Here is a 24,204-nt window from a genome sequence, read left to right on the forward strand (position 1 = left end):
CAATTTGAAACTGCAAGAACCACTGCAGAAAGTAGTTAGGATTATAATCACAGGGCTGCCACTACTGATGCAAGAAATGGTCATACAGATGAAAGTGTGTGGGGCCATGTGCTGAAGTAGATAGAGCAAGGGTCTTGAAAAGATAAAATCTAGAGTTCAAACCAACTGAATGGAACTCCTGATATTCATGATCTGAATGGATTTGGGCAAACATCCTAACTTGTCTGAGTCTGTCTCCTGATTGGCAAAACAAGAATAATACCTACCTTGAAAGGCTGCATTGTGAGTTAGGGAGAATACTGGCTAAGCAAGTAGTATAGAATTTTAATTACTTCACAAAGGAAACATTCAAGTTTACAGTCTTGTGACAAAATTAGTCTACTGCAGTGCTTGACACATAATCAGCACTCAGTACATATATGTTCAATGGTGAAAAGATGAATATGTTTGAGTCTAAGTTTGAGGCAGGTAAGGCAGCTATTATTATCTTAAATGCTAATATTGTTTATGCTAGAATCATGTTTACTTTAGATAATAGAAACTACATTTACATATCAATTCATTTAAATTAGGAAAAATAATGACATTTTGAACAGAAAAAGAGCTTCATCTCTGAATTATTTATATCATTTATGTATTTTGGGTATTTTCCATTTGTACACATATAGTAATCAAATAAATGGAAACCTTAAATGGAAAAAAGAAAAACAGCTTTTGGCCTATGGTATGGACCATTATTGTTGAATAATAATAATAATAAAAATCTAAAGAAAACTACTGAATGCTTTCTGTGGGAACTCTTATTTAATTACAAAGATTTAGCTTCTAAATATTTATGTGTGAATTTGAAACATGTGAGCAGTTCCCTTGATAGAGTGGACATCTGTATTCTATCCAGCCATTCCATTTATAATGAATCCATAAATTTAAAACAAATTTTAGAAATACATTCAAATGCCATTCGTGAATAGAAAGTTCCAATATACATGCTTTTTGATTTTCTGAATCATTATGCTCAAGAGAATAATAACCTATATAGAGACTTAACGCTCTAAACATCTACCTAGGAGCTACATCAATTCACATGTAGCCAGTCTGCAGCTTAACATTGTATCTCCAGTTTTGCTGGAGATTCACTTTTAATGGTCAGAGGACAGACATGAGTGAGTAGACATGTCAATGGGACAGACTGGGAGTGAAATATTCGGATATTTAAAAAAGATAGTGTGTGTACTCAGAGTGAGTTGAATTACTAAGATTAGGTACAAAACCACTTAGATAACATATCACGGCAGAGGAGGGACCAGAGTGAGAGGAAGTCTGAAATTGACTTCCCAAAAGGAAAGCAGTAGGAACCTATCTGATAGAGTTGAGCACATTTGCATAGATAGCACTTAGTACTGGCCATAAATCTCTGAGGATCCAAGGACCTGCCCTCTTGGTTGTGATTCTTCTTACCTTCCATAATGTTTTCCTATTATCTGGAAATTTATCAACATGATATGTTCCAAGTTATTTGAGTCTTGGATCTCATTCTCTTAGTGAACAGCATTATTACATATGAAAGACGTTCTTGGATTGGGCATATCTAAGTACCTGGTAATATCACCAACATAGTACAATATCCATCAAATGCTAACTTCCCTTCCCTTCAAAGCCTTTGTCCACAACATCTTGACATCCAAATGCTTCTATCATCTTGCCTGTGAAAAGCTTGTTCATTTGTTCTGTTCCGAGGTCAATGTCTTGTCTTCACAATCTCTCTTTCATTCCATTAGGGAATTCTAGTATTGACCTCATTTATGTTTCTTTCCATAAGACTTTGTATTTCTCTTATCATGCAAAACCACTCATCTTATACTATAGATAGAGTGAAATATTAGGGGAAGGAGAAAATACTAACTGCATAACTATTTTTAAGGCTATCAGGGGATGTTGCTATGCATCTGTTTATTTGATGATGTCATGGAAGAAATGGTTATAAAATATTTAATTGTTCAGAGACTAGGATTAAGATTCTTTAAAAAAAGGGGTGTGTAAGAATTACCCCTCAAACTTTAGGGAGATGACCTCCATGAGCAGGGAATTCCTGGTTAGAATGTGAGGTATCCTATTGAAAGTCTGTTCCAGAGACAGTGGGTAATGCCATGCAGATGTCCTCTGACAAAATCTCCTTCCCAGCTATTAACACTGTGTACTTATTTGAAGTACTCATTCTTCTCAGATATTTTATTGTCTATTTCTTAATTCACTTACTATATATTGTCATTCTGTGTTCCATAAGCTCCATATAGTCAGGAATCTTGTTTCATTCACCATAATCTTACCAGGACCCAGAAAAATATTTGGCACGTTGTAAATTTTGGTTGAACCAGGGAATTAATGAGTATGTGAATGAGACACACTGAAATTTTGCAAGGAAAAGGAATAACTTGGGGGCCTAGTATTCCCAGGATTTTTCTGATTATTATTATTATTATTATCATCATTCATTTATTATGATTTTTTTCACTACAATTGCAATTTTTACCAACATTCTTTGATTTTCTTTTCCAGACTTTTTTTGTCCTCCCTTAGATGGGGAGGGGCAGGTATTGTTCCTGGCATCAGCAACTCAATTCTTATTACTCCATAAATAATGTAGATGAAATATGTTAGTCCTTAAATTATTCCAAGAAATTATTGGTATCTTAATGTTATACACCTCTACAATGCTATAAATTCTTGAGTTCAAATTGAGCAGGGGAAACTAGCTAACATCGTAACCATGAACTTGATTTTATTTATCTTTATTTTTGTGCCTTACACATAGACAACACTCAATAAATGTTTAAAGAATAAAGAAAATGGGCTAAATGATTCTACTACACCTAGCCACCATCTATAACACCAATTCTTAAGGAAATGCATTGAAAATGACTTTGTACTGTAGATATATACTTCCTTGACCTTGAACATGTAGCAGCACCTTCCTAGCTACAGTAGTGGGCACTCTCAGGTTAGTGAAAGTGGGAGGAGGAATGTACCTCTGTGTAGCAGGGGAAAGGTGGCTTAGGGCCTTGTTACTCAAAATACAGTCTGCATCACCTGGAAGCTTATTTGGGATTCAGAATCTGGCCCCATCCCAGGACTTTTCAGTTAGAATCTGTGTTTTCATCAAAATCCTCAAATGATTTGCATGCACATTTAAATTTGAAAAGCAAGGATTTAGGAGAAGTAGCTCAACAACTATGTTACCTCAGACATCAGTAATGTCTTAAATATCTGCATCCGTACAAGACCTTTTAGATAGCTATATATTGGCAGACAGTAAAATTCCTCTTCAATTACTCTGAGGAGTAAAACTTCTTCCAAATTCTTATTTGCATATTCATCAATTTCCAGAAAACACACTCAATGTAGTGTTTTGAATTAATCAATTCAGTGCTTAAATGATGAAATTTGCAGCCTCAATAAAGCATGATCAACAGCTGCTGCCTTTCATTTCTGCTTGCATTAAAGGGGACTTAGAAATACTCACCGGAAACTCATCATTTCTCTGCTTCTTGGCAAAAAATATCCTTATCCAGGAGTTGGCACAACTTCCAAGTTGAAAGAAGCACTGGATTTTACATCTAGAAACATCTGCTTTAATCTGTGCTTGAAATAAATGAGAACATAAACATCTTTTATTAATCTTTCTCTTCACATCTCTTCTATAGCACTTAGAGTCTAGGTCACAAAATTAACATCATGTGCTAGAATGCTTTGCACTGTAGTATGTCTCACAATTAAATTGTAACAATGTCAAAACAAGAATATAGAGAACAGGTGCTGTAGAAATTTAATGAAGAAATTTGGATTGCTGGGGTAGTCAAATAAACTATGTAGAAGAGATTGGTATCAAATTTGGTACAGAAGGATGAAGATAGTGGACCGAAAAGGACATGAAAAAGTAAGGACAATGACAAAGATATGAAGAAATAATGAATAGCAAATTCAATTAGCGAGGTAACATGTCCATGATGTGTGATGATGAGACTCTCAATTAGAAATGTTGACCAAGACAGATTGCCATTAATTCCAACTTGAATTAGAATATTATCTGTGGTAAATACATTTTGAGTAAGTAACAAAATGGAAAAAAAGAAGTGTGTTAGGAAAATTCTTAATCAAGAACCATTTGCGGCATGCAAGTTTAGTCCTCGTGTTGGTATTGTAGCACTGAGTCTTATAAATGATTGCTGAATAGCAATTAATGGATATACTGTGTTTCATGTAATTTTCAGGAAAAGAAATTAGGTTCTTAAGCCAATGAACTCTGCAATTTGTTTATTTGTTTCACAATTTTTAAAAGGGTGGTAGTAATTGATACAAAGTCATAAACAGAGACAACAGAGAAAACAAATATAAATGCAGGATATAAACACTTGTCTCAACATGACTGTAATTGGGACTCTGTTACATTCTTGAGAAATAACCACCAGAGTGAATCAAAGATAAGTTTTCCAGGATCAGTTTCTCATAGTATTATTATCCCTCTTCTCTTCACTATGTCAGAAAACCTAAGTTTTAAGACGACCTGAGACATTTTCCAGTCACTATGATAGTTTCTCTGCAGATGTTGGCAGAACTACTACAGAATCACCATGTCAAAACCTCTATATGAAACATTCATCTATAGAATAGTTATGATGATACAGACACTTCCTGGAACAGCATTAATGTTCTTAGGGGAACTCTACTTGACAGATGTGTATTTCCCACTGAAAAGAGTAGGAAGGTGATTTGGACTACTACTGGCCATGATAGGTCCCTTTGATAGAACTGTAGAGTGAATAAAGAGGTTCCTCTCCTTTGGGGAAGCTTCTTGTCAGAGGGAAGAGCCGACTTGATCCATGTAATCCAAGTTTTTCTTCATTTCCACAATTTGAGATTATGGTAAACTAATAGGAGAAGAGATGATAGTGTAGAATGAAGAAGATTGCTTTAATATCCCATTGCATCACGTCCAATTAGGACTAAACAGAGGCAGGCTAGTGATCAAGAAGATATAGAAAATAAAACCTGTTGGGTAGGGGAGTGAAAAGTCTAATTTTATAACCTAACTTATATTTATTAAATTACCTGAATCATTAAATATTGGACTGTTGGAAAAGCAAGAATTGTAATGAATCAACCACTCAATCACCATAAACTATTTTGAGCACCTAGAATGAGTTCAAAATAATCCAGTTAACTTTCTTTCATTTGTTTCATACACTCAGTGATCTTACGTGTTCTTTTAGTGTAGAGCTTAATCCAATGATACTGATACTATGATTTGTCCATCAGAAACACACAATAAATACATGTTAATTTATAAGATAAGCAAGAGCTGAATCTATACTTCCATGGATAATGAGAGTAGAGTTTCTCTCACTGCTGAATTGTGTTTTTCATCAGCTCAATGTGACAGAAACTGAATCTTAAGATGAAAATTGAACAAAGATTGGTATACTGAAAAGGAATCTTAGAGGCTCTCTAGAATAACTTTCTTTTTAGTGCCTGGATCTCTTATTGTTCTACATGTATGCATTCTGACTTGTAATGTGATTCTCACAAGTCTGACTTCATATTTGGTTAAAATACAAAGTCCTTTGTGTAGTGGGATCTGAGAAGCTTCTAAAAGTTGCCCCTTCAGGATACAGATGTATGAAGCTGATGAAGAGTTTTGATTTCTATTTGCAGAGCCAATAAGGAAATGAGAGGAGAAATAAGAAATAAACCTGTTTCCACCAACTGATCCCTAGAATTACTAGATCCCTTTTTGTGTAAATTGAGGAATTTGGTTAAAAGACAACTGAATGTTAACCAGACTGCACCTTAGAATCACATGGGGACTTTAAGCATTTACCAAGGTTTAGTGATTATCCTGAAATACTTTAATTTAACTGGTCTGAGATGCTCCTGGGTATCTGTAAGTTTAAAAGATCTTCAGATTGTTCTAATATGCCATTGGAATTGTGAGATCCTGAGGTGGTCTCCAGTTCTAACATTCCAAGAATCTGGAAAACAACAGGTCTGGTAAATTCCCAGGTTTAAGGCACTATAGCTTTAATCATCTATTGTTACTCGAGAGGAAGAGGTTCCTACATGTCGTATAATGCAAGAATTCACTGTCTCATACTCTAGCTATGGGAAACTTAATGACATTTCCAGTAAATCCAATCAGTCTCCCAAAAGAAGAAATCATGCTCTTTGGTGATATCAAATTTCACCATGAACATGAATCCCTGAGTATTTCTTCCAATTTTAGCTAATATTACATAATCTAAAAGATTATACAGATAAGAACTGATTATTTCTCAAAAGTTGGATGAAATTAACTCCTATCTTATTCCTTCTGTGAAAAACAGAAATATTTGTTGGTAGACAACTCTATAAAGAAAATTCTTTTATGGTGCCTATAAATCCTTGCAAAAACACTACAAATGGTAAAATAATTCGAGTGGGTTATTGTCACACGAAGATATTAGTTGGAACTTATAAAGCTATTGTTGGCCATGAGAGATTGTTATAAATATGTTTTTGTGTAAATTGCTGAGGAAATATAGAAGTGCATTATTATTTTGGATTCTGTTTATTGGGAATATTTTGGGAACTGGAAATTTAATTAGCTGGCTGACTGGATTTAAAGGTGACTGGCAAGTACAATCCTTCACAAAGTATAATTTTAAAAATATTCAGTTTGATCTCAGAGTTTATTCTGTGGCTTTGTCCCTGATTGAATTTGTAGGACTAGTTACTGCAGTTAATCATTCTTAGAAGCCTAGGGCTTAATTTATGTGTATCTTTTGTTTTGAAGAGCTGTGGTTCTCTGCCTTGTAAGGCCTAGCTTAGAGTAACTCCAGTTTGGAGTAGGATAAATGTTTCTCACAGGTGAACATTCCCTACAGTTCTGTTACAGTGTTGTCCTATAAGAGACTGTGTTCTTAGCAGAAGCTAAGACAATTCTCTCCTAGGTTCAAAGAACAAAAAATGTTGACATGAGGAAAGCTAGAGCAAGAAGCACTAGAGGAGGAGGAGAAAGGACTTAGGTAATGGGAATGATGTCAGGAGTCATTCTTAGGTCAGTATCTACTCTGTACTCAGTACAATTGTCTGGCACCCAGTTTTCATCAGCCTGGAGTGTTTTTATATATTGGGTACTTTCCCTACTTGATTTTATTTATTCCTCATCACAAATATCTGGGGCTTTCTGTGTTCCTTTAGGCCCAAGTACCATAGTCTTTGCCTTGGGACTTCTTTAGGTGGTCACCTCTGGCTTCTCTTTAGCAGTAATTTTCTTCTAGTCAAGGGGATTTGTTTATCTGAGGCCCTTTCCCTTTCTAGAGTAATGTTCCAGGTCTTTGGGACTGAGATATTCCTTGTCCAAATGGCTTTGAGTCCACTTCCCAGGACAATGCAATCCTCATGCCCAAGGATAAGTCACAACTGTAAAAACAAAACCTGAAGGGAGGCAACCCAGAGCTGGTATGGAGTCCCATGTTGTGAGGAAACCATTTGCCTTCTATCTTGTTGATCCATCAGCCTCAGTATTATTTCTATCTCATACCTCAAGAAAACTACTTAAGCTCTGACTATCCTATTCTCATTTCAGCCAGGGAGAAGAAGAAATGGATGAAAAAGTCCATCTTCTTCCTTCAAGGACACTTACAAAGCTCTCCTTACATCTCATTAGCCGTAATTTGTGTGGTTGTCTGTGTGTGTGTGTATTTGTGAAAGAGAAAGAGAGAGATAGACAGAGAGAGAGAGAGAGAGAGAGAGAGAGAGAGAGAGACTGAAGGGGAGGTAGAAGAGGTCTCGTTAAAGGCATTGTTATTTTGTGTTACCTGGCACATTTATTGAAATGACATAAATTTATTTAAATTTGATATTTTCATTGTGTACTATTTGTCATGTTTTATTCCTCTCTCTACTCAGAATGATTCCACCACCTTTTTTTTTTATCGCATGACTTCTCTAAATCACTTGAGGTTATTATTGCATGTTTTCTTCACTCAGGATTTCTATTCTTTTAGCGGTTACTATCAACATTCAAATGAATATTTAATAAAGTAAGCCTCTTTTCATAGCACTGGAGTAATATAAAAAGATGGGATGACCTTAAATACCTTGGGATGGGATGATGGGATGGTGAAATACCTTGTCAGTATTTCCTTTCTTCTCTGAGGCTGAAACAAATTGACAGGCAGAAAAGCTAGATCTAGAATCACTGAAAGAGGAGGGAAATGTCTTATGTAATGGAGGGAATGATGTTCAGGAGCCTGGGTACTTGGGGCACTAGGGGCACCTGTTGTCTGCTATTTTAACTCAGCTTTGTTACAAATAAAAAACAATTATTAGGGGATCCCTGGGTGGTGCAGCAGTTTGGCGCCTGCCTTTGGCCCAGGGCGCGATCCTGGAGACCCGGGATCGAATCCCACGTTGGGCTTCCTGCATGGAGCCTGCTTCTCCCTCTGCCTGTGTCTCTTCTTCTTCTCTCTCTCTCTCTCTCTCTCAGTCTGTGACTATCATGAATAAATAAATAAAATCTTTAAAATAAAAAAAAAATTATTATTTTTTACACCACTGATTTATCTTTAGATGTGCAGCATGATTATTCTTTTTACTTACCAGTCTCACTTTCATTTCAGGTATTCTTTCTGGAATATATTTCTTCTTCTTCTTCTATTAGATCATTTAAAAGTTCTTAAATTAAAGTTTTTGTCTGAAAATGTCTTTGTTTTCATTCTTGGAAATAGATATTCTGAGTGACCAAAGTATAATTGGACGCTTACTTCCTCTCTGAATTTTGCACATATATTTTGCTCGTTACTTGCTGCCTTTATTCTCTTGAGAATTTGTCATTCTAATCATGCTTTTGTTAATATTTTTTGCAGCTGTTTTAAGATCTTTTGTACTTTGCAATTTCACTATGATTTGTTTAGATAAGAATTGTTTTAATTTATGTTGTTTGGAATTCTTTGGCTTTCAAATGCCATTATTCATCACTTAATACTAGGAAACTATCAGGTGTTATCTTTCTCACTATTACTTCTATATAATTGTTTTATTATTTCTTCCTGGTATCTATTTTAAAAATATTTTTGCATCTTCTCACTTTATTTTCCATGTCTCTAACATTTTCCTTCATATGTTTTATTTCTCTATTTCTGTGCTGCATTTTGTGCAATTTCTTCTGATCTTTCTCCCATTCACTGATTCTCTTCAGCCCTGTCAAACTGCTATTTAATGCCCCAGTAAATTGTTAATTTTAATTATATTTACTTTTTAAATAACATCTCCCTAGTTCTTAATTAAATATATCTAATTAAAAAAATAAATATATCTAATTTTCTTTTCTATTTTTGGGTAATCTTTTTATCCTAATATATTTTCAATTTGGTCTCATTTTCCTAAATTTGTTAAGCATATCTCTTCAGTGTTCTTTTTTGAACATTTTTAATATCGGAACTTTTGTAATTCTGGTAATGTTGTTTCTATTTCTTCTCATTCGTGGTAGTTTGTTTTCCTTTGTTTTTAGCATATGTTTAATTGAGAGGCCATATTTGTTGACATCCTGTGTTGGGTATGTATTTTTCCAGGTAGGTTTTTGGCTTGCTTTTTCAAAGTACCTGGTTGAAAAAGATTTAGGTCCAATATAATTTGTAATTCTTGGCTTAGGTATTGCGAACTGAACAAATATAGTAGATTTAGACTGCAAAATATTTGAAGGCCAGATTTGACCACACAGTCTCAATGAAGTTCTTATTTACAAAAAAGACTCCACTTAGTGCTAAAGCCAAGTTAAACACGATACTTCATTAATGTTACAATTTACCTGTATAGAGTCTCTTTTTCTGCTATAGCTATTATTGTATGTGATTTATTCAGCTCTTTGCTTTTGAAGCTGTAGGTAATGTGAGATCTAGATATACTCCTACATTAACTTTCAATTCCTGCTAGCATAAATCTGTGGTCCTAACTTCCTGATTATACCTAACTTGAGTTATTTCCTTGATTTTCTGCAAGCTCATCTAGTAGTTTGAAAGAGTATTTTGAATTATTTTTTTAGATGTTCCAGAGCAGGAGAATTTTGCAATTTCTAGGCCATTATAATTTTGGAAACAGAAGACTCATATTAAGCCATAGAAAATTGTTCTATTTTCAGTAGGAATACATTTTAAAAAGAATTTAAAATACCACCAGGCTCAAATAAAATTCCATGATTTTCAAGATGCTTATATTAAATGAGTCAGACAATGATTTTAGGTATGATTAAGTGTTATCAACATGATTGTGATAAAAACCCATCTGAAACCAGGCTGCCTCACTCTTTCACTTAGTAGCTATGTAAACTTTGGCAGATTTATTAGTGTCTTTGAGCCTCATTTTTCTCCTTAAAGGAAGGATGGTAGGAATAACAACAATCTCTTAAGATTTCTCTGTAGAATGAATATATTGGTTCATGTAAAATACTTAGAGAAATGCCTAGTACATGATAAGACTAAAAAAAATGTGATTGTCATTACCTTAATAGGTATTGGTGATAAAAATTAGCAGATTTAAAATGAAGTAGTTTAGAATAGGTCATCCCAAAATGTGTTGCTTTGGCATGTGTACTCTAGCCAGTCAAGACCTGCAGACCTAAGAAAAACTTTTACCTCTCCCTTAAACTACCAGAAAATAATTTAGAGAGGGGGCCTAGCCCAGAAAGAGAGCTACGACCAAGAGATAACTACTTTTTTTTTTAATCTGAGTGACCTGACAAACATTTAATTACCAACATCTACTCTTCTAATCATCCTGTGAATCACCATCTTCTCTTTTGAAGCCCCAGGTCCTTACCCAATTCCTTAGTTCAGTACGGCATATAAGTCTCACTTGCCCAGCTTGCTTTGGGGTCTCCTATTCTTCTGGGGCTCCTATATGTGTGTAATTAAATTGACTTTTCTCTTGTTAATCCATCTTATGCTAATTTAATCATTAGATCAGCCAAGAATCTAGAAAGGTAGAAGGAATTTTTTTCTTCTCCAATACAAATTAATCATGTAATCAACAGCATAAAAAAAAGGAATGATAGGCAACATCATTTAATATTTGGGCCTATATATTTCATGCTTCCTTTAAAATGACCTGAGTAGCAAAGCTTTCAATAAATGAACAAAAGATAGATTTAATAGTTTTTAAAAATAAGGCTTGAGTTAGAGTGTACATTTTAAATATACCTCCAAGCAAATATAGGAGAAATTGACCTTAAAAAGCATATATACTTAACGTATATTTTAGTTAAATGACATCCTGAATATATTAACCTGACTATAAATGGTGTTGCCTTAATTTAGGTTTGATATTCAAAAGTGGCTTTGACATAAGTTTGATCATCATTTTGGAAAACTCAAGTTTGTAACAAATGGTTTCTGATATTAGAATGCATTTTCTATTAATATTTATTTATCTTATTTAAAAATATTAATATTTTACAGGCAAAGAGCACTTCTTATCTCCAGTATTTCAAAAGTAGGGGTTTTCAGCTATAAGTATGTTGTTAAAATTATATTTAATCTCTTTTTCCAACCTGCTGAAGAGAAACAGCCTGAATTAATATTACTCCATATAAAAATATGCACTGTAGGTTTGCTGAAAAATAATTTAAATTCTTCCCCTCTGGAGGAATATGTAATGCATCATTTGTTATTCAGTGCACCTTAGGACATTCATGCTTGAAACTTCATAGAAGAAATATTTAGGTTAGGCATTTTGTTTGGTGATGGCGTTCTCTGGAAATAAAGTAAGCCCTCTCTAACGTGGGATACAAGAATTTACTTTTTTATATGCCTATTCATCAAGACTGATAGTTTGTTTTAGGGCTATATCAATCTTGAATCCCTCATGTTAGACATAGTTATGAAAAAGATGGAATTGAGTGTTGAGGAATTAAAAGTAAAAGTAAAGAAAATGAGAGATAGGAGTACATTTTCCCAGCGTGTTATTTTGAGGTAAAAAGAAATTGTAACAAAATAAAGCTAGCTTTATAATTCTGGAGTGCTGCAGAATTTGCCACCCCAAAATATGCCTTTTTGGCATAAGGATTATTTTAAAGATATAGCAGATATAGAAAAAGCTCTGAAAGCCTAGTAAAAATTATCAATTTGTAAAGACGTTTATAAGGAAAAATCTCTATTTGTAAGATTGTCTCCCTCTCAGTACTAAGAAGAGGAGAATGAACAAATCTCTAGAAACTCTTATCACTGGAGAAGGCAGGACTTACATCTGCATAACAGCCATACTTTTATTCACTGCGCTTTTCCTAGTAACCTTCCATAACTGCATCCTTTCCCCAACATCTTTCTTTTGCCTTAGCTGAAGATGGTATCTAGGGTGGTGGCTTGGGCCATTTTAGTTACTCGGTTCATTTGTACCTTTGACCCCTTCTCACCCATTTCGCCTATTCCCTAACCCTCCCTCTCTTCTAGCAACCACAATTCTATTTTCTATATCTATGAGCTTTGTTCTGTCCATTTGTTTTGTTTTTTAGCTTCCGTGTATAAATAAAATCATATGGTATTTATATTTCTCTATTTCACTTAGCATAATACTTTCAAAGATCCATCCACATTGTTGTGAATGCCAAGATTTCATTATTTTTTATGGCTGAGTAGTATTCTAATGTAGATATATATATATATATATATATATATATATATATATATCATATCTTCTTTATCATTTATCCATCAATGCACACTTTGTTTTTTTCCATATCTTGGTTATTGTAAGTGATGCTGCAATGAACATAGGGGCATATTTATCCTTTTAAAATAATTTTAATCTCCTTTGCAAAAATACCCAGAAGTGGAATTGCTGGATCATATCCTAGTTCTAGTTTTAAGTTTTTGAGGAATCTCATTCTGGTTTCTACAGTGGCTGCACAAATTTACAATCCCATCAAATGTCAGGTGATACCTTGCTGTGGTTTTGATTTACATTTCTCTGATTAGTGATAATGAACTTTTTTATATGTCTGTTGGTCATCTGTACGTCTTCTTTGGAAAATGTCTATACAGATCCTCTACCCATTTTGTAATTGGATTCTTCTTTTCTTTTCTTCTTTTCTTTTCTTTTCTTTTCTTTTCTTTTCTTTTCTTTTCTTTTCTTTCTTTTCTTCTTTGCTTTTCTTTTCTTTTCTTTTCTTTTCTTTTCTTTCCTTCCTTCTTGCATTTTATTTGCTATTGAGTTATATATGTTCTTTATATATTTTGAACATTAACCCTTTATCAGATATATGATTTACAATTTTTTTTTCATTCAGTAAAATGACTTTTCATTTTGTTGTTGGTTTTCCTTGCTATGCAGCTTTTTAGTTCGATTTAGTCCAAATTGTTTGGTTTTGCTTTTTTGCTTATATATATGAGGTACATATAGTATTGAATTTCTGTTTGTTTTTCTCATGTTAATCTGTCTTTTATTATAGGGACATCTCAAGTAAGAGCCTAAAAGTGTAGAGGAAAAATTATTTTTATTCTCCTACAATTTCAAAATCGGCGTTTGTTGTAAGTATTGAGGAACTATTAATATCGGATGAAAATGATTTGCTATATCTTGATGACTGCTTAAGAGAAATTCTCACAATTGAAGCACAGACTCTGCAATTTTTAATATCAAAAACATTTTGAAAAACACAACTATAGCAAACTCAGTAGGAAAAATCAAGTTGACCGAGTACTTCATAGATTACTTACAAATCGGGGGTCACAATGGGAACCTAAAGGTGGTGTCAAAAATTTTTAAAAAGATGGGGCACTGAGGTGGCTCAGTCGTTCAAGCATCTAAGTCTTGATTTCAGCTTAGGTCATGATCTCAGGGTCCAGATTGAGAACCAGATCAAGCTCTGTGCTCAGCAGGGAGTCTGCTTGAAAATTTCTCTCCCTCTCCCTCTACCCCCTCTTCCTGCTCCTCCCCCTGATCTCTCTCTCCCTCTCTCTCTCTTTCTTTCTCAAATAAATAAATAAATCTTTTAAAAAATTTTCAAAACGACATTTTCATTAAAAATGACCAAACAGAGCACCTGGGTGGCTCAGTTGTTGAGTGTCTGCCTTTGGCTCAGGTTGTGATCCCGGGGTCCAGGGATGGAGTCCCACATCTGGCTCCCCACAGGGAGCCTGCATCTCCCTCTGCGTATGTCTGCTTCTCTCATGTGTCTCTCATGAATAAATAAATAAAATCTTAAAAAAAAATGCCTAGACAAAAGCCTAAAATTTCCTGTGAACCAAGAACATTAATTGTATTTGCTAAAAGTTAATTATAATTATTACTGCTAATGTAAGTTTTGAGTTATGATTGATAGTCTCTTTATTTTTATTTTCATGCATGTGAATAACAGTCTTTCTTAGGTTTACACACAGACATGGTCCTCCGGTTTCTTTTTCTCATAAAGGTTAAAATTATTCACGCACACATTTTCTCAGCAAGGTGAATCTCAGGAAGACTTTGCTTTTAGGTAAAGAACATTGTCTCTGAATTCTATTTCAGTAAGATGAGGTTTTAATTTGCATCCCTACAACAACTTTAAGATTCCAAAGTTACCATCGTTCTGCTTATATCTCTGTCTTTATAGGTAATACTTCATGAAGTAAAAAGCTACAAACATAGTAGAGAGATATTCAATAAATCATGTAAGTATGTACAAATTAGCCAAACCGACCTAGCCAAACAGCAGGTTCTTCTAAAATCAGAAATTGACATGTTAACATTATCTCTCTGTGCTCAGCATCAGATGCCTGATGCAACAATGCCATCCAAATATCAGGTGCTTTAACTGATTAGTTACTATAACCAGTTCATTGTTTCTAGGTTAATTGAGTGAGATGAAAGATTCTCACTCAATTATCTACTTTATATCACTATTTTTCAAAAATGAAAGGATCTGTCTTCATTGTCCCTGGCTATCTCAAGTGGGAATCATAGGTTTTCCCACCATTATTATTTAAATACTGTGCCATTTAAATTGATTAACAATCTAACCCCATATAAATAAAATTTTACTGAAGAAAATTCAGTTTAAAGCTTATCCTTTTCACTGAAGCTCCCTACGTGAACCACATTAAGGAAGTGGATCCTCAACACTCAGAACAACCTTTGGCAGGAATTTTCTTCTCTCTAAATGTTTCTTCAAGGCCTTCACATTTCCAACACTGACTACCTTGGATATATTGACTACATTACCATGAAATGACTTTAGGCCACCTTTAATAAGTCCTGCATGGGTGGTCTTTAGGATAGGCGATTACCTGGCATTGATTGTCTTTAGTTATTATTCTAACTCAGGCAGAATCCCTTTTAACATCTTTTTACATTTACTAATGCAAAAAATATTTATACCCAACCGGTACTCCAGACACTGTGCCAAGACATGGTAGCATTGATATAAATCAGGATTAAGTAATGCTAAAATAAATGATATTAATGGAATAATTGTTTTTAAGAAACATGCAAAGCCAGAAAAGTATAATGAATCAGACTTTAATATTTATTCAGAGAAGATTTGATTTTGTTTCACCAGTGTCAGCTGCTTTTTTTTTTTTAATATATAATACATTACTACCACCTACTTTTCAGATCCACTGAAGTTTCATGTAGTCTCAACCATATCTTTTATGGAAAAGGCTCAAGCCTAAGATCACACTTGCATTTAGTGTTTTTCAGTCTGATGCAACACTTTAGCCTTTCTGTGCTCTTATCAATCTTGATACTTTTGAAAATTGCAGGCCCATAATTTTGTAGAATGCCCCTGGATTTTGTTTGTCTGATGTTTCCTCATAATTAGATTGAAAATATACATCTTTGGCAGGCCTGTTAGAGGGTTGATGCTGTGCTTCCTTCCTTGCCTTTCTCGGCCTCATATTTCAGTTTGTCCCATTATTGCTGATGTTTGCTTTGATCATTTCATTAAAGAGGTGCCTTTCAGACTTCTTCATGTAAATTTACTCATTTTGCTTCTGTAATCAAGAGCACTTTATTAATGTGTTTATTTGTATCTTCACGGATGCTTACCTTCCTCTAACTCATCTAATGTTTCTCAAATGATTTTTCAGGGAGAAACGGAATGAGGAAAATAAAGAGTAAAAACAAAAATATTTTAGTTAAACTGAGCTTTTACGGGGCAGGAAACTTGAATCTGGGATCCAGGAGGGTTAAGTGAGAAAGCTGGGGCCAGAAGCCATGAATCCTCACTCCCAGCCAGGACCCTGACATAGCAACAAACTTCAAATCAGTTTTTATTATTGACCATCACTATCATGAGTGAGTTTTTCAGTGTGATTTATGGCCATGAAAAAAATCTTTTTCCAACCAAACTTAAAAGGTTCAAATTTTTAAGGAACGCTCTTGTTACGACTTTTGAGACATGAGACTATAATCTTCTACATTTTGTTCTAGAGTAAGTTATTATCTTCTTCCTAAACATGTATCCACTGAAGCTTTCTCAAGGTGATAAGACTTCAAAAACAATGATTCCTTGTGACAAAAAATAATCCATGTACATGCAGAACCAAAATTTTAGCATGGAAAGAAATCTACAGAACTTAGCTAAAATATAGTGATTCCTGGATCTACACTCAGAGATTTACACAGTAAGTGTGAATTGAGGTCTAGAGGTCTGTATTTTAACAGTGAATCAGAAGTTTCCCATGCAGATGGGCCCAGAAACACACCATGGAAGCACTGAAATTAATGTAAATTAACCATTAAAAGAAATAAAGCTGATAGAGTTCTCATGCAACCTAAGGAAAGGATAGGAGACTGATTATTTAGCTGAGGACTTACAATCAGTTCTTATCCAATGATTGTAGGTAAAAGTAGATTTTATCAGTATATCATAGGGTTAGCTATAAAATAAGAAATCACGGTATATTTCTTGGCCTCATTGCTTCTGTACCAATTCAAGAAATGACCCTTTTTGAAAACTCCCTTATTGCATTGTACAGAACTTGATAGTTCATATGAGCCATCATTTTTTCCCCTTCAAATAAGGAAGTCAGAACATAGAGAGTTTACGGTATTTTCTAAATAGCACAGAAGTAGTTGCTAGAAAACCAGGTCTAGAGCTTATTGCTCCAGTCTTAGGACCTTTTTCATTCTTCCATTGCACTAAGCTATATAGTATAAATCTATATGCCTTGTCTTCAAAATAAAAAGTGGTCATGGTACATGGTAGATATAATTAGTCTTTTTTTGTAAGTTTACCCTCATATTTTGTCCCTAGTACTTATGAAAAAAATATATGTAAGGGAAAATCCCAACTGTTTGTTCAGTTTCCCTTTAGTGTGTCTTACCCTAACTTCTCAGGGCTTTGTGATTTCAAGAATTTCTTTTTTTCTTTTTTTTTTTTTTTTTTTTTGAGAGAATTTCTAAATGTAATTTCAAGGGACAAATCTTCAAAACTGATGAAGCATGCCATACCTTGAATTCTTGCCAAATTGCCAATGCTCTAATATTTTAATGACTGGTTCTATCATATTCATGATTTACTCTCATTTTTCTCCCAGCTCTCTGGGAGATCTTTGCCTGGAGTTTACATTCTTTTGCCCCACACACACTGAAAGAAAAGGACTTATATTTTTCTCAGCATTGGCTAAATTTCCAGTCAGTAATATACTCATATTTCTCTGTGGAGTGCTTTTTTTCTTTTTGTCATCTGTTACATGTTCTAGCAAAAAAATTTTCTTATTGCTTTTAATTAACTTTGCAATGAGTCAGTCTTCTGGTTATCTAAGAATTTTCTGTTGCAATCATATAGCAAAATCAATTGGCAGGAATCAGAAATATAATAGGTTAAGCAATCACATTAACCTTCTAAGTCCACGGCTTCCCAAGGGAATTCAATTTAATTCAATAGCGTTCAATCAGTGTTTATTGATTTTCTCCTTTATGTCAGGTAATTCTCCATATGATGAGAATGTAAATATGCATACATTCTAGATCAGTGCCCATCAAGAAAATATAGTCTTAGAGGAAGAAGACAGGTAAGTAATGAGGGTTTGTAATATTTTAGGAAAAGGTCTGTGAAGATTAAACTCATATGTTATTAGAGGAGGACAGTGGCCTCCAAATTATATTTTAACAGTATGGGAAGACCTCCTTTAGGAGATAATACATGTTCTGAATCTTAAAGCAGGAGACAACCATAATAATGACAGGGCTCTGAGAGAGTAACTCACAGAAAATGGAAGGATAGGAAAGAAAGAAATAACAAAGTATATTAAAAAGAAGTTCAGAAGTATTCCAGAAACCCAGATAGGACTAGTTACATAATATTCAGGACCCAAAATGAAAATATTTTGTCCCTTGCTATATTAATAAAAATTTCAAGATGGTGACAGCTTTATTAAAGTATAATTGATAGATAAAATTATTTTGTTTCCTTTGGATATACACCCAGAAGTGGGATTGCTGGATCATATGTTAGTTCTATTTTTAATTATTTGACTAAGCTCCATACTGGTTTCCACAGTAGCTGCACCAGTTTGCGTTCCACCATTTCCTCATGAACACTCATTATCTCTTGTTCTTTTTGATAATAGATATAACTACTAGGGAACCCTTGTGAGCATGGGGACCTGTACAAAATATATCACACGCCCATGAAGCAGGCTCTGAGCAAAGACCTGGGTTACAAAGGATGGGGTTTGGAGGGATGTTTGTAGAATAGACAGGAAAGTATGGTGAATGATAAGGTAAAGAGAGGCCAGATCAAAGTAGACCCTGCATGATATGTCAAAAAGTTTGAGGTAACCCAAATCTATCTCTTGCTTGAAGGTATATGGATGTATGTATTACTATTTATTTCATATTTGTGAATATGTAATACTTTTTGAACTTTCAACCACAATTTTTTTCCATAAAAATGAAAGAATTGTTTGTAAAGAGGAAAGAAAATGAGATAATAATACTAATAGCAATAAAAATAATGGGATTATATCAATGATTCATTCATATGTGGAATTTAAGAAACAAAACAAGGGGACAAAGAAAAAAAAGACAATCTAAAAAACAGACTCTTAAATACAGAGAACACACAGATGGTTACCAGAGGGGAAGTGGATTGGGGATGGGTGAAATAGGTAAAGGAGATTAAGAGTATACTTATCTTGATGAGCACTGTCTAGAACTGTTGAATCACTGTATTATAACTTAAAACTAATATAACACTATATGCTAACTAAACTGGAATTAAAAGAAAAAATAATAAATTAAGATCACACATTAAGAGTAATGCAGGATTGTCTTTATAAAGCATTCAAACTGCACAGTATCACAGTGTACTTTCCATTACTTCCAAATAAAGAGAACCCTGGAGATCTGAGATTTTTCTTGTCCTTGCTTTCCTTTTGATCCTTCTTTTGATATCAAGATGGCATGAAAAGAAATCCTTAATTATGGCTAAGTTTAACTTATTACCTAATAATTTATCTTTGTCCAAAAAAGTGTTTAGGATTATTTTATCTACCAAGAACTTCTTCTAGCACCCTGCTCCTATCATCAGCTCCTGAACACTCAGCCTCACTCTGCTGAGGGCCTCTGTCTGCTTCAATGGTTCTCAACTAATTCAGTATCTCTGGAGGATTGAGGCCCAGACACTGGTATTTTTCTAGAACCTAAAATACACTCTTATCAAGCTCAAATACAAAATCAGAGAAAATAGGAATCAGACAAAATAATTGCAATTCTGGGACTAGTAACTATGCTCAATTTGTTGTAATAAATGACTTTGCAAACTCTAACAAGGTCTGAAGTATTTATAATAAAAACTTATTATCAAGTATTGCTCCTGGCACTCAAGAAACAATCATAGTGAGTAAGGCAGAAACAGTTGATGCTTTTATAGATCTTATTTCTGGGAGGAAATGGACAAGAAGTAGACACAGCAAGCACAAATAAAATAAAAAAGCATAGAGGTGTCTGGGTGGCTTAGTTAGTTAAGCATCTGCCTTCAACTCAGGTCATGATTCCCAAGGTCCAGGGACTGAGCCCCGCATCGGGCTCCCTGCTTGGCAAGGAGCCTGCTTCTCCATCTCCCTCTGTTGCTCTCCCCTGCTTGTTCTCTCTCTCTCTCTCTTTCTCAAATAAATAACTAAAATCTTCAAAAATATATACAAAATATATTCAGAAAACAAAACAAGAAACAAGTAAAACAATTGTGATAAATGCTGGCAATTAAAATACTCCATTCTAAAATATAATAAAGAAGATGAGAACTGAAGGGTGAGAAAGAGCCCAGCTATACAAAAACAAAAACAAAACAACCAAAAACCTAAAAAACAGCATAAGCTCTACTTCAGGGAAGTGAGGGACAAGAACAATAAATCATGAAATAGGAACAAGATTGGTGTGTCCCAGCAAAGGACAGGAGGCCAATGGGAGGGCATGAAGGACCATAAAGTGAGAGGACAGTGACATGAAAAGGCTGCTAGTAGGCAGGGGTCAGATCATTCATCTGTCTGACCCTTTCCCCTCGTGACTCCTCATGCCTGCTAAAACCCTCAGCATAGCCTTGCATTTTTACTACAGCCTCTGTTTCTGTTATCCTCATTTGCTCACTTTGAATGTCAGACTTAGACCTTACTCAAACATTGAACCTTGCCCATGGCATCCTAAGAAGCCTGATACCTTGGAGTTGGATCTTGTCTTTGCCCTCAACATCCTTTTTTTGTCAGGCATTCTCACTCCTCCCCTGCCTTCCTCTCCTCTGCTGTCAATGTTTCCTGTGAAATCTAGGCCAGGACCATGAACAAATACACTCCCAGCCAGAATGGCTCCTGGTCAGCCCACCAGGGCAGCTTTGTCTAGAATTCATCTAATGTGTCTCTTGCTTTTAGTAACAGCAGTGACCACGAGGACAGGGTCCAGAAAAAAAGCAGCTTCTGGCAGCCAATAATGAGCTACCAAGGAGGAAAGCAACTGTTTAGAACTATAAATCATGAAGCCCTCATTAAAGAGGTTGTCTTGTTTTTGAATTTTAGCCAAGAGTTCTTTCTCTTGCAAATTTAAAACCAGAGTTTTAGGTATTGATATCCATTCAAATATTAGTTCATGGTGTTTTGTTGAAACAGCTTTTGAAAACAGTACTCATGTTTATTAAAAATGAAGCACTTCCTGAATAATATTGACAATAAAAGGTAATGAAATGAATATACACAAAACATCTTTTATTTATTCATATTTCACTTGCTTATCCACTGTGAATAGTTTCATATATTCCGTGGATATGTTTATAAAATTCAGGCTGATCAGTTAGATTTTTCTATTCCAATAAAGCAGCTAGAAAATCACACTGACTTCAATGAGGCCCCTGGGACCCCAGTTAACAAAATAATAGAGAAATTGTTGAATTGCGAACTATACTCACTTGAGCTCATGAAAATTTGAAGTATTAAACTTTGAGTTGTTTTTGTGTCAATAACAAAATTAAAGTAAAGAAATGATAATATATCAACATCTTCCATAGTGTTCTCTTATTAATTACACTTATCACCTAAAGGTCTTACTGCTGCATCATTTATATGAACCAATCTCACTCAATTTGCACATTGAAAAAATGGCATTTATTAAAATATAATGGAAAGATGTTATGTATGGATGATAATAGCTTTCCATTTTGGTAGATAAATAAGAGATAGAAATACTTAGAGCAAACCATGTATTTCAATTCCCTAAAATATTTATGAGGGAAATGTGTTACTAAGTTTTCTTAGGACCCAGAGTAATTATATTTAACTTAATTTTATTGATGTTGGTTATATCAGCTTAGATGTTGTCTGAGATGACCAAGGTATTTTATACCTGAATATAAGTGGGGAGATATAAAACACTGCGGCTACTGGGGTGATAGTAGCATTATTTTTAACACTTGGAGTTATAAGGGAAATATTTATAAAAAAAACAACCTAATACTCAGTGCCTAAGGGAAGTCAGCATTACTCCAACACTGATGCCCACTGCAGCAGGGAGATGAGCTGTCCCTGCTGGCCTGAGACTGTCCAAGTTTTAGTCCTGAAAGTCCCTCATCCAAGAGCAACTTCAATCACAGGCATATTAGGATGTTTGGCCCTCCATATGACAACCAGAAGCCTTAAGAAAACAATGTGCATAGAATAAATAGATTCTGCTGGGTTAGGATTAGGGCAATTTATTACCCATTTTGGGCTATATTTAAGAGTGAAAAGGAGCACTATTAAAATTATACTGTGATAACATACATAATCTGGGACGGACTAAAGCAGGGACCTGCAAACATTTTCTGTAAAGGGTTAGAGGAAGTGCAAAAATAATTAAAGAAGAGTATAATAGAGAAAGGCTGAGTCAAGAAACAGAGAATAAACTAGAAGAACAGTAAGTGCTTCTTGAGGTTAGTGTTGTAAGTTTAGTTTTGGACCCCAAAACCAGTATTTCCAAAATTTCTCTTTTCACTTTCTATTATTCATGTTTGTAATCTCATTTGTCTCCAATGGGGGCTCTTTCTCATTTTATACCCATGAGGCTGAAGGTGCAGTATACTTGAATAATTTAGAGAGGACAATGGGATCTCCTGGTGATTAATTTTTGTCAAAAATCAGCAGTCTAAGTACTGCAGGATGTGAAGGTCAAGATACTTAATAGATATATTGGGATTCCTTACAGTGTTGGTGCTGGGCAAATGGTTAACAACTATCTCAAAAGTCAATTATGAACCAACAGGTACCAGTGGTGTTTGGAGCAGCTGTGATATCTTACAGGTTCTGGCTTGATCTGTATGACAATTTTGATTGACTGTGAGCTGAGGCACAGGAAAAGCATATTTACACTGAAACAATGTAAAATAAAGTCACTTAAGTCCTAGCTTATTCCAGAAATACTAATACTAATTAATGTTTTAAAAATTATTTTAATACTGCCAATTGGAGATGTCATAGCATAGTACTTGAGAGCATATACTGCCCAGGTTCAAATGTTAGTTGCTTCTGTCAGTAATTGTGAGCTTTGAGCAGATCACTTAACCACTCAACTTCCTTGTTTGTAAAATAGCAATAATGGTATTACCTATTTTGTACTGTTGCGGTAAAGAACAAATCAATCAATACTTGTAAAGCACTTAAAGTGATGCATTGTGTACGATGAGCATGCAATAAAATGTTGACTGTTATTCCAAGACACTTTGTTCTTGGAGAGAACCTTAAGTATAGGATCTAGAAGTTTGCACAATTATCTTGCACAACTTCAGGGAAAAAAAAGGATTGTGTACATTTGTTTTATTCAGCAAATATGTATTGAGAGCATAGTGGATGCTAAATATGGTATTATGTTGCAAAGTATATAAAATAAATATAAAAACTGTGAAGGGTCTGGGATTTTGTAGAGCTTGTTGGCTAACAAGTTAGCTTATTACAGTTTCATGGCTTCTGACAGAAGATATGAGATTCCAGGTCAAAGTCCAAGGATAGTTTCCTAGTCACAGCACTAGCAGACACCAGAGAACCAGCATTTTTGCATCAATTTCTGGATCCTCAGTTCCACAGTATAAAAGAGGTTCTGATGATACCTACACATACAGTGGATTATGTTATAGGACAGGGTTTGGAAATCCCAAGTATTTGCCAGTAGGCAATAAGTGTGGCTGCTCCTTGCTCCAGAGAAAGAAATAATCTTCATTTTACAGGGCTGTTAACCATATCAATATCCCTGAAAAGATAGTCCATGAAAAGAAAAAAAAAATGGCACTCATGAAGCTTACATTCATGTAAAGGAGAGAAAAATAAGATGAAAGTGGGGGCCAGAATAAGGATGTACCCCAAGTGTACCCTGGCAAATAATAATCACTTGAGTTCTCTGAGGCCAAGCACCTTAGTGTCATAGCTTGTGTGAATAGCTGTGCTCTAAGGAGAGAAAGGTAGGATAACAAGTGTTCATTTCTGGAAGGATCTGGGTTCTACAGATTTATTTGGCCTGTTGCCGTCTGAATACCACAGGGAATACTCCATAAGTAGTCACAGTGTGTACCTACTAAGAGTTCATTTTCTTCTGACCAAAGAGTATATGGTCTTTCTCACAGTTCTTGTGCTTCATTTCACTATGGTCCCTGGTTGACTTTTCTATATTGAATGGTTCTTGTGCTACACCAGTATCCTCTTGGGTTTCTAAATATAACTTTAAAAAAATTAATTCAAG

General features: G+C 34.7%; 1 long non-coding RNA gene across 1 annotated transcript; it reads left to right on the forward strand.

Annotated features, from left to right (window-relative positions):
- Nucleotides 1-394: 394 nt before the first annotated feature.
- Nucleotides 395-14,724, forward strand: LOC112641228 (uncharacterized). Its single transcript, XR_007401166.1, has 3 exons — nt 395-468; nt 13,478-13,556; nt 14,621-14,724. It is a non-coding gene; the product is annotated as an uncharacterized LOC112641228 (long non-coding RNA).
- Nucleotides 14,725-24,204: the final 9,480 nt, after the last annotated feature.

This window comes from Canis lupus, chromosome 12, assembly GCF_003254725.2.
Source record: "Canis lupus dingo isolate Sandy chromosome 12, ASM325472v2, whole genome shotgun sequence".
NCBI classification, from domain to species: Eukaryota; Metazoa; Chordata; class Mammalia; order Carnivora; family Canidae; genus Canis; species Canis lupus.